The sequence below is a fragment of the Sturnus vulgaris genome, chromosome W, assembly GCF_052056855.1.
Source record: "Sturnus vulgaris isolate bStuVul1 chromosome W, bStuVul1.hap1, whole genome shotgun sequence".
Taxonomy (NCBI): domain Eukaryota; kingdom Metazoa; phylum Chordata; class Aves; order Passeriformes; family Sturnidae; genus Sturnus; species Sturnus vulgaris.
The window spans coordinates 63260761-63271535 of record NC_142282.1 but is presented as its reverse complement, the minus strand read 5'-3'; the positions used below and the strand labels follow the sequence as shown (position 1 = coordinate 63271535).

The 10775-nt window shown below is 44.9% G+C and overlaps 1 long non-coding RNA gene across 1 annotated transcript; it reads left to right on the top strand.

Annotated features, from left to right (window-relative positions):
• The first annotated feature begins 424 nt into the window (after nucleotides 1–424).
• LOC148220282 (uncharacterized) lies at nucleotides 425–9697 on the top strand. The gene is made up of 4 exons (XR_015799067.1): nucleotides 425–1410; nucleotides 1573–2693; nucleotides 3904–4054; nucleotides 5006–9697. It is a non-coding gene; the product is annotated as an uncharacterized LOC148220282 (long non-coding RNA).
• The last annotated feature ends 1078 nt before the right edge of the window (nucleotides 9698–10775 follow it).

The window sequence follows — 10775 nt, the reverse complement described above, 5'->3', positions numbered from 1 at the left end:
GCACTGTAGAGCGAGTGGTGGGGGTCCCATATGGTGGCAACCAAGTGTTTCCTCTGACATCCCAAAATCCCTTTTGCCCTCTGGTCCCTGCCCCAACCCTTCCCCACCCACAACCCATTCCTGACCTCTGCTGCCTTGCCCCCTCCCTCTTCCAAGAGCCTGTCCTGCATCATGGCACCCTGCAACCCCTCCCACATGTGTTGCAACCCTGATTTCCACAGCTACCCCTCCCCTGCTTCGGTTTCACATGCCTGCCCCTCCAAGCAACAGCGGGGGGGGGGGGCAGTGGAGCCCCAGCTGGGTTAAATGCCTGTGGGGATGGGGGTGGGGAGGGATCAGCTCACAGCCCCTGCAGGACAGATGGGGTCCCCGTGGTGGGGGAGGGTGGGCAGCCTCCCGGGCCAGGTGGGGGGGGGGTGCCCAGCCCTGGGAGTCAAAACCTGGGAGAAGAATATATACCATCAGTTGCTCCCGTGGTTTATCTCAGTAGGAGAAATGGCATGAGAAGTTATCAGCCTTTGTCCTATCAAGATAAAAAGGAAATTTGTAAAGTACAGAGAGAATTTGGCAGAGGTAGTGAAATCTTTAAAGGCATGATGAGAGCGACCTTTAGCTCAAACTAAGTAGTTCCAAATGATATCAAGGATCTTTTCCGAATGTCTGTTAACTCCCTCAGAATATGATCTATGAGAAAGCCTGTGGAAAAGATCTTTGAAAGCGCTTTTAAAAGAGCTTTTACAAAGCTCTGAGGATGTGAAACATGCTGATGATAATGAAATCACATATGAACACAAATGTAGGGAAGGAGATTGTCATTGCCCCGAGAAACAAACCAGAGTATTATCCAAGTCTGTCCTGGAAAAAATATGCAATGTTGCATAAAAGGCTTTAAATCAACTACCAACAGTGATTGCCAAGGGTAGTTATGTTAACATTAAACAGTTTGCTTCTGAGAATTTCTTACAGTTTGTAGATCATCTTCGTGTGCAAGTGGAAAGTCAGGTGCGTGATCCGGTGGTAAAAGCCGAATTGATTAAGGAGATGGCTCAGAGGAATGCTAATGAAACCTGCCGCAGGGTTATCCTTAGCCTTCCCCTTGAACAAGCGCCTAGCTTAGCACAGATGATAGAAGCCTGCGCCAGGAAAGCAGAACTGCTCAGTGGACACGAGAGAACTCCAGGACTGGCACACCCAAAGACCACGGCAGCTGTGACACCAAGAGCCAAGAAGCAACCAATGTCACCAGAGCAGCTGCAGCACATCATCTGCTTCCAGTGCAAGAAGCCAGGACACTTCACCAGAGACTGTCCACATAACCAGAAACAGAAGAAGACCAACAAACAAAAAAACTACATCTACAGCGCGTACCAGCCATTAACACAATCACGCGCTCGGCTATAAATCCTGCGGGTACCACACTGGCAAAAAACTCTCTCTTAAAAAAAGGGGGGGGGAGGATGGAATACAGGGTGTGGGAATGCAGGACAATCAAAATGTCAAATGTTCAATTAACAAGGTTTGGAAGCCACTAGGCCGTTTTAGGCTCATGACGACCAAAGGTTTTCATTTCAGGTCACCTGATTGGACAGTCATTACAGTGGACCTACCTAACAGCACACAGGACGTGACGTTAAACCACATGAAACTGGACAGTGAGTACTTTGTTATTGGGGACTCAGCACATACACCCCCAGAGACTGAGGTGGTTCCCATGACCATCAAGGGAAGCATAACCTGCCTCATTCTCCTGGCATGCTGCCCTCTACCACCATATTACCTGGTTGAGGGACAAATCCTTGCCCAGGCCATTCCCATTCCAGTGGAGGTCCCAGTAGATGGAAAATCACCTGAAGTCTACTGGGCAGAAGTAGTGGGTGAGGAAAAGCCTTCTCTGGTATGCAACCTAACCTGGGGATCAGACCACCTCCATGTGGAGGGGGTACTGGACACAGGCGCCAATGTGACTATCATACTCGAGAGGATGTGGCTGTCACATTGGGAGTTACAACCTGTGGCTGGCAAAATCCAAGGTGTAGGAGGAGTAAAATTGGCAAAAATATCAAAAAGAATCCTGCAAATTGAAGGGCCGGATGAAAATTTGGCTAGCATCCGTCCATTTGTTACAGACTATAAATGCCCTCTATGGGGGAGAGACACCATGTCCCAGTGGGGAGTGAAATTGATTATTCCTAAGACTCCTCAGGATTTTTAGAGGCGGCCACTGGAGAGCGCCCTACCCATAAATTAACATGGCTAGATGACACCCCAAAGTGGGTAGCACAGTGGTTGATGAGTAAGGAGAAGCTCAAGGCGCTTGAGGAGCTTGTGGAGGAGCTATTGGCCAAAGGCCACATAGAAGAGACCCCAAGTGCATGGAATTTCCTGGTCTTCGTAATAAAGAAGACTGGGAAGGACAAGTGGAGGCTGCTCCATGACCTCAGGGAAATAAACAAAGTGATTGAGGACATGGGGTCACTCCAACCTGGCATGCCTGCTCCAACGATGCTTCCCTGAGATTGGCAATTGGCTGTTCTAGACATCAAGGACTGTTTCTTTCACATTCCCCTACACCCAGAAGATGCTCCACAGTTTGCCTTCTCAGTTCCTACCATCAATTGAGAAGCCCCAATGAAGCGCTACCACTGGAAAGTTTTGCCGCAGGGAATGAAATGTAGTCCCTTCATCTGCCAGAGGTAGGTGGTCTCATTGCTGTCCCCGAAGCGTGCTCAGAGAAGGGAAGCCATCATCTTACACTACATGGATGATGTGCTTGTGTGTGCCCCCGATGACTCTCTACTCCAATACACACTTGACCTAGTGGTTAAGGTTTCAACCTCTGCTGGATTTCAATTGCAGGAGGACAAAGTCCAAAGGATGCCACCTTGGAAGTACCTGGGCCTGGAAATTACTGCACGGACCATTGTTCTGCAGAAATTGGAAATTAATTGTAATCCAAAAACCTTGGCAGATCTCCATTCCTTATGTGGGTCTTTGAATTGGGTCAGGCCCTGGCTAGGCCTCACTAATGAGGACCTAGAACCTCTCTTCAATTTATTGAAGGGGGAGAGAGAGCTGGTTTCTCCCAGGGAATTGACCCCAGAGGCAAAGACTGCAATTGCAAAGGTACAAAAGACCTTAGGAGAGAGGCAAGCTCACCGTTACCAGCCCGAGCTGCCCTTCAAATTCATTATCCTAGGAAAACTGCCACACTTACACGGGTTAATATTCCAATGGATCAAGGAGCAGAGAGTCACTCTTAATCATAGAGTGGGTCTTCCTCTTCCACCAAAGATCCAAAACCATCACTGAGCCACAAGAGCTGATAGCTCAGCTGATTCAGAAAGCAAGGATGAGACTGTATGAACTAGCTGGTTGTGACTTCACATGTATTCACCTCCCTGTTAAACTGTCTGAGGAGGGAAGGAACTCTCCTGAAAGATTGACTAGAGAGATGTTTGAGCATTTGCTCCAGAGCAATGCCAGTCTCCAATTATCTCTGGACAGCTATAGGGGACAAATATCAGTCCATGCCCCATCTCACAAGCTGTTTAAGGAGGAATTCTACCTCATTCCTCATGAGAAGAGGAGTCAGAGACCACTCAAAGCTCTCACAGTGTTCACGGATGCATCCGGGGCGTCCCACAAGTCGGTGATGACTTGGAAAAATCCCCAGACTCAGCATTGGGAAGCTGATGTTGAGTTTGTGGAGGGATCACCCCAGGTAGCTGAACTGGCAGCAGTGGTAAGAGCCTTTGAGAAGTTCTCAGAGCCAATCAACTTGGTAACAGACTCAGCCTATGTAGCAGGGGTAGTGTCCAGGGCGGACCAGGCAGTACTCAGAGACATTGAGAATGATCAGCTTTTCAGGTTGCTTTCCAAACTAATTTATTTGATTTCCCATAGAGAACATCCGTTCTATGTGATGCATGTGAGGTCACACACAGATTTGCCAGGTGAAATTGCAGAAGGGAACCGTCAGGCAGACTCCCTTGCAACCCCAGCTGAACAAGCAACCCCAGCAGAACAAGCACACCTCCCTGACATCTTCCAACAGGTAAAGCTGAGCCACCAGCAATATCATCATAATGTGCCAGGTCTGATGCGTCAGTTCCAGCTAACACGGAGTCAGGCTCGAGCCATTGTGGCCACCTGTGCCAGCTGTCAGCTCCAGACCATGCCATCAATGGGTATGGGGGTTAACCCCCGAGGTCTTGGCAGCTGTGAGGTATGGCAGACAGACATCACACACATTCCTAGTTTTGGTCTCCTCAAATATGTTCATGTAAGCATTGACACATATTCAGGCGCAGTCTATGCCTCTGCCCATGCGGGAGAAAGGGCAGTACACACCAAACAACACCTAGTGCAAGCCTTTTCAGTGTTGGGGATCCCTAGGGAAATCAAAACTGATAAGGGCCCAGCGTATGAGTCCATGGAGTTCCTGGAATTCATCCAGCAGTGGGGAGTGGAACATAAAACTGGCACCTCCCACTCCCCCACAGGCCAAGGTGTAGTTGAGCGTGCCAATCAGACACTCAAGCAGGTTTTGGCTAAACAGAGCAGTTCAACTGTGTGGATGTCCCCACAGCAGAAGCTCTGCAAAGCCATGTTTACTACCAATTTCCTGAATTGTTCATTTGAGAACATGAGTCCACCTGTGGTACGTCACTTTAACAGTGGGAAACAGTTCAAGTTATCCCAACATCCTCCAGTCTTGATTAGGGACCCAGAAACCTGGGAAATCAAAGGTCCTTATGAGCTCGTTACCTGGGGGCGTGGCTACATGCGTGTATCCACTCCCTCAGGCCCTCGGTGGATTCCCCAAAAGTGGGTGAAACCGTATGTCCCCAAACATCCTGCTCCAACTGAAGGGGATGAGGAGCAAGTGGCTGTGGCTTCGAAAAGAAGATGCTGCCGAAAAAAGGAAAGGAAATCCTCATAGAGGATGACATTCTGGCAGACAGAGACTTTTAACAGGTTTTATATCATTTGTCTTTCCTTTTAGAGAAAACCTTCCCTCCACTCAGTCCTGTGATGAACCCCATCCAAGTTGTCTTCCTGTTAACACGGAACAGTTTGGCAGCTGCATGGATCGTCCCTCAGCCACATCAGAACATCTGGGTGACCCTGGCACAGACACTCCAACAGGAAAGCATATGTCTGTCCACTGCAGCAACAACAAACCCTATGTCTACCTGCCTGGTAGGAATCCCCTTGAAGGCTGGAGAATATTCAGCCAGCTTTGAAACACAAATGCCCAATGAACTTCTAGAGTGACACACCATTTCATTATACAAAAATCGTAGGCAGCAAGCTGTAATGAGTAAGAACCCCATAGGGGAGTTGCTGCCAAGTTTGCCCAAAGCAACTCAGGAACCCCAAGAATTAGAGCTGTTGGGTTCCTACCCAGCACAATATTGCATTCATTTTATGATCCTCCCAAAACCTTCTAGCTTAAAAGAGTTCCACAACATAATGCAATATCATGATGAATTCACTGCCAAATGGTGGTGTAATATTCTAAACCATATTGCAGCTGACACCCCAACTCATTCAAGTCCCAAAAGCCTCCCTAGGGGATTGTTCTTGAATTGTGGAGATTGGGCATGGGCAGGGATCCCTTCTCGGCTCTTAGGAGGGCCATGCACCTTCAGTCGGTTGTCCCTGTTGGCACCCAACGAAACCTTAATTAACGATTGGACGCACAAAAACAAATCGGGTAATAAAATCCAAAAGAGAAGTGCAGACAATTTTGACCCAAAGTGTGATTCTGAAATTTTCCATTGGGCCAAGTCAAAAATAATTGCTGTGTCCCTGTTTCTTCTGTGGGTCGCAGCAGCCAAAGCTCTAGGTGAATTGGGCCACCTAGTGTGTTGGGTAGTCAAACAGGCAAACTTAACATCCACCACAATCAGCTCCCTCCTGGAAGACGAGGAAATTACCAGGCAGGCCCCACTCCAAAATCGTGCTGCTATAGATTTTCTCCTACTGTTGCATGGACATGAGTGCCAGGAATTTGAAGGACTTTGCTGCATGAACTTGTCCTCAAGAGCTCCTATCATCCACGCTACCCTTCAGAGCATGAACATCTTGATTGGACAAGTGAAGCAAGAATCTGAAGATTGGTTCAATGAACTGTTCAAAGGCTGGGGACTCACAGGGTGGTGGACATCTATAGTTAAAACAATTATGTTAATTTTTATTATTCTTTTCCTTGTAATAATGGTGTTCGGTATCCTACATCACTTGGTTTTCAAGGCTATTAATGGTCTCATTCCTTCTACCTCAGTAGTCCATCACATAGAGATGAATAACCTAGAACAATCTAACTCTCCCACCAACTGCAAGTGGTGGGCAAGATCATAATTTGAATCAAGATGAACCTAATATCCTTCCTTCAACTTTGTTAAACAAAAAACGGGGAGATGTTGTAACTCCCTAGATGTATTGAAAATGGTAGATTCCATGACCCCTGCAATGTCCTATGGCCTGGTCCCTCTCCCCTCTGGCCGTGCCTAATTGGCCAAGATCCAATTTCTTCCCGCCCCCTTACAGACCCTAGAAAAGGCCTTTGCCCCCTGACCTCCCTCTCTTTTCGCTCCTGGACGACCGCAAGAAATAAACCTCAGATTCTCCCCAAGGGGGGAAAGAGCCTCTTTTGTTATCTTTTATTCACGTTCATGTGGCGGATCCCTGAGGCTTCATCCTAACATCTGAGCTAGTCGGGAACAAGGGTGAAGGTCTGTGGGCTAGCGAGAAGGCAGGACACCTGAATTTTAATGCTTCATCTTTCCTTTTCAAGTTGAATGCCCTTAGTGCTGGACCAATTTTGGTTTGATGTCCTAATCCCTCTCTGTTTCTTGCTCTTCTTCATTTTTCCCGCCTGGAGTAATTTTGGGTTTAAAAACCCTTAGTAATCCTGCATCTTGCGTGATGGAGGCAGGAGGATTGTAACTTGGAGATTTTGGGAGCAGGAAGACTATTTCTTTCCCTTTGATGTTATGATAAAGCATTGGGGGAGGGGAGGGAAGCCGTTAGGAAAATTCAGTTTTATTAATTTAAACAATTGCATTGCTCAGCCAACAAATATTAACGGACCAGATTTACATACAGCTTTAAACTTTTGAAGCCATTTAAAATGAACACTTTGAAATATAATAATATAATTCTATTATATTGAAGACTAGATGGAGTTCAGGGATCAGGAAGATGAGACTATGAGTCCCTATTTATTATATGTTGCAGTAAAAGTATGGTTTTAATTTCACTCACAGCCTTACATCTGCTCCACCTGGAGGTGCTTTCATTTGGTGAGAATGGAACATGCTGAAATTCAAAAAGTCATGACTGAAAAGTCATTAGATCCTTTTACAGACTAATGGGATTTGTTGGTGTGTTCAGCAATCTGATCCTATGGTCTGGAGTCCAGAGCAATAGGACCAGGCTGTTTTCACTCAACCAAATAAAAGTCAAGATCAATAAAGGTCAAGCTTCTGCTGATGGTACTAGGAAGTGAACCAGATCCAAAAGTTGAATTCATTCTTTTTTCTGTATAAATGTGGAAACTGAACTTGGGGGGTTTTTTTTGTCTATGGAAAGACCCAGGGATGAAACAATTCCTTTAATAGTCAATAATATTTGAGCATCCATCTGACCTTCATAAGATTATTTTCAAACTTCCTGCTACATGCTCTTATAAAGACCCCATGTTTGTTTGCCTATTTGGTTGGGGTTTTTTAATGCATTTGACACTTTTGAAAGTTCTTTGTCAGGTTTCAGTATGGAAATATTAGAAAAATTAGACCGTTTCAACTCATTATAAATATGTAAATAAAACTGCTAGCTAAAAAAAGAAAGATTTGGTCTACGCTTGTGTAGGTGAAGGGAAAAACATAGTGCTTACTCCTCTCCTTTATATTTGATCTTAGATGTTCTTATTTGATGAAATCTTTGCTTAAACTTGAAGTTTTAGTTTTCCTCTTAACTCCCTTCTTTTACTTGTAGGGAAATGTGTTCTAGGTTGACTTTATATAACTGAATAACATACTTCTGCTGGAGACATAAGCAAGCATCTGTGGGCTGCAAATACTGATTTTGTTAGCAAGTGGAGCACTTAGCTTTTCTTTGAGCTTTTCTCTTCTATTTCAATATGATAAACCCAAAATATATTCTTCAAGGTCTGCATTTGTGGAGGCACTTTTCATTAACTTGCAGTTAGTATACCTGAAGACCCAGTTTGCCATATTAACCCTATCTTGTGTGACCTCAAGGGGCAGTTTCAGGTAATGAGAGTGTCCTTGAAGTTCTGTGGCACATCTGGCAGCCTGTGCAGGACCTTCAGGTACTCCAGTGTCTTAAACAGTGCTTGGAACATGCATGGAAGTGTTTCTGGCTTCCTTTTGAACCTGTGACTACAGTGGTTCTGTCAGTGTCGTGAGTCCTAGCATTACTTTCCGTTTTCTGGTACACATAACTGTGATTTCCTGTGCCAGTGTTTCTGGCTTTATCTTGCATTCCAGGAACTTGCAGTGTTCAATTTTTGCAGTATTTTGTTGTTCCATGACATCTTGAGATGTGTATGTTGCAATACATAGAATCCATTTTATAAACTAATTACCACCTGCCTTAAGAAAAAAAGGTGTTACGAAAAATGTTCCCTTGGCTTCTTAGTCTCTTCATATTGGTGATACATTTCAACAATGTAGATACATTTAATCCTGAAGTTTCGTTATTTGTTCTTTTGTTTGTTTGGTGGGTTTTTCCCTTTCTTTTGTCCTCATAGTGCTTCAAAGAATTCTCCAAAACTAGTGTTGCTACTACTGGATTATTAAAAAGACTGTGAAAAGAATTGTGATGATTATTTAGCTGTGACACATTGGTGGTTTTATACCAAGAAATCTGTACCTTTAAAATTGTCTTATTTACTAAATGTCCTTTGAAACTTCCTGAGGAAGCTAGCCATGTTCCAATGGTTAACCTAGTCATACCGCTACAGATTGTTTAGCAACTTTTGTTTTGTGCACTGCAATTGAACTGTATTTGCTTTTGATCTAAAGTTTGTTTCCTCTTCATTCTGGCCTTTTTTTCTGTAGGGTTTTTTCCCCCTCCTTTCATTTTTGCCAACCAGTTCAGTACCTGCTTCAGGAGCCCTAGTCCATCTCAGTACGGTTGTCTTGTGGTTTTGAGGTGTGAGTTTAAGAACTCCTTGCTCAGTGACTGATTCTACTTAGGATACAGATGCATTGGGTGAGAGATGGAAAGTGGTTTTTTTGTTTGCTTGCTTAGTTGGTTTTCCAAATGCTTAAAGTACTAGAACTTAAGATACCTCATCTTGGTACAAAGCAGTTTCTTAAATGTGTATGACAGTGTGGAGGGAGAAGAAAATATTCCCAAAGAAGAAAACCTCTCTGTGTCCCTGCAACAAGCCCCATGGAAGACGATATCTTAAAGATAAGAAACTGCTTGCTTAGTGACGAATACCAAAAGGCATCAGCCCCCCCCCTTAGTAGAATCCTGTGTTATCTTTCTGTAATATTAGTGGCTCATTTTCCTTTGGTATTAATAGGCTAGTTTTGAATCTAAAGTCCTTCGTGGATTGGTTAGTATTTAGAACTCCCTTGGTACCTGGTGCAAAATTATAAGACTCTCAAAACATATAAAAGACCCTTTAGAAACCTCAACTGTTGTATATGCTAGACTGGATACCTTCATAGAATAAACTATGGAATTGCGCCTCTCTTCATGTTCCGATCTCTTCACTCTGCTGGCTTGAGGGAGTGCTGCAAGCCAGATTCTATCCGGGCAAGGCTTAGAAGCGTGCCGTGTCACTGAGGACTGCTGGGGCAGTCTGGGGGTCCCATGGAAACCCCCAACCCACCAGAGACATGACAGGTCAAAGGAGAGACTATGTAACTTGAACCAGCAAGAGGTGTACCTCACTGTTGATATGCTGGATGAGAGTTGGAGGAAAAAAAATCTCATACAGTTCAGATTTGTCCTACACATGCTTCCAAACTTTGAAGATGGGTCAGATGTGCACCTTTCAATTTATGTGGCTTATGGCTTTTTTGGGAATTTCTCATTCTGTAATCCTTGGTGGCTTTCTAGACTTTTGATGAGTTCTTCCTAGCAGTGGTGAATCTCCAGTTCTCTTCCATACAGCAGGCCAGGACTGACCAGTTCCCCCAAGTGGTTTAGAAACTATGGTGCTACACACATGTCAAACTAGGTGCATTCTTCAGGAGTCCAGGTCTAGGTCAAAGATGGAAGCATCTGTGTTACTCAGACTCAGGGCTGAGAATGAGGTGCATCCCTATGAAATTGGCAACAGCATCTAAGAGAAAAGATGTCAGCCTAAGTGACAGAGACCTGCTATTTAGAAGCTTCCAGCTGAAAGGGTGAAACTTAAACTGCTCCTCTCCCTTCTTGGGTGACTGACAGCAGCTCTGAGGCCAAAGACTTGGCATTACTGACCAGAAGCTACTTTCTGAGCTCTAATGGGTTAAAGCACTGTGGTTGTAATGGTGCTTTGGGTGCTGTGCTGATCTGCCACCTTTCAGCTGGAGCAGTCCAATGGTCTAGAAACAAGTGAGAGACTCTGGGAGCTCAAAGCATGGTAGCGAAGATGAGCTGATTTTTTGCCTTCTCTTTGGAACAAGTTTAGTCCAGGGTAAGAAGGGTATTTTTAAGCTTGTGAAAAGAGAAGCAGTTATACAGTCAGGTCTCCTTTTCTCTGGGATGTACTAACGTAAGAGCTCCTCATTAGATTGAAGTGC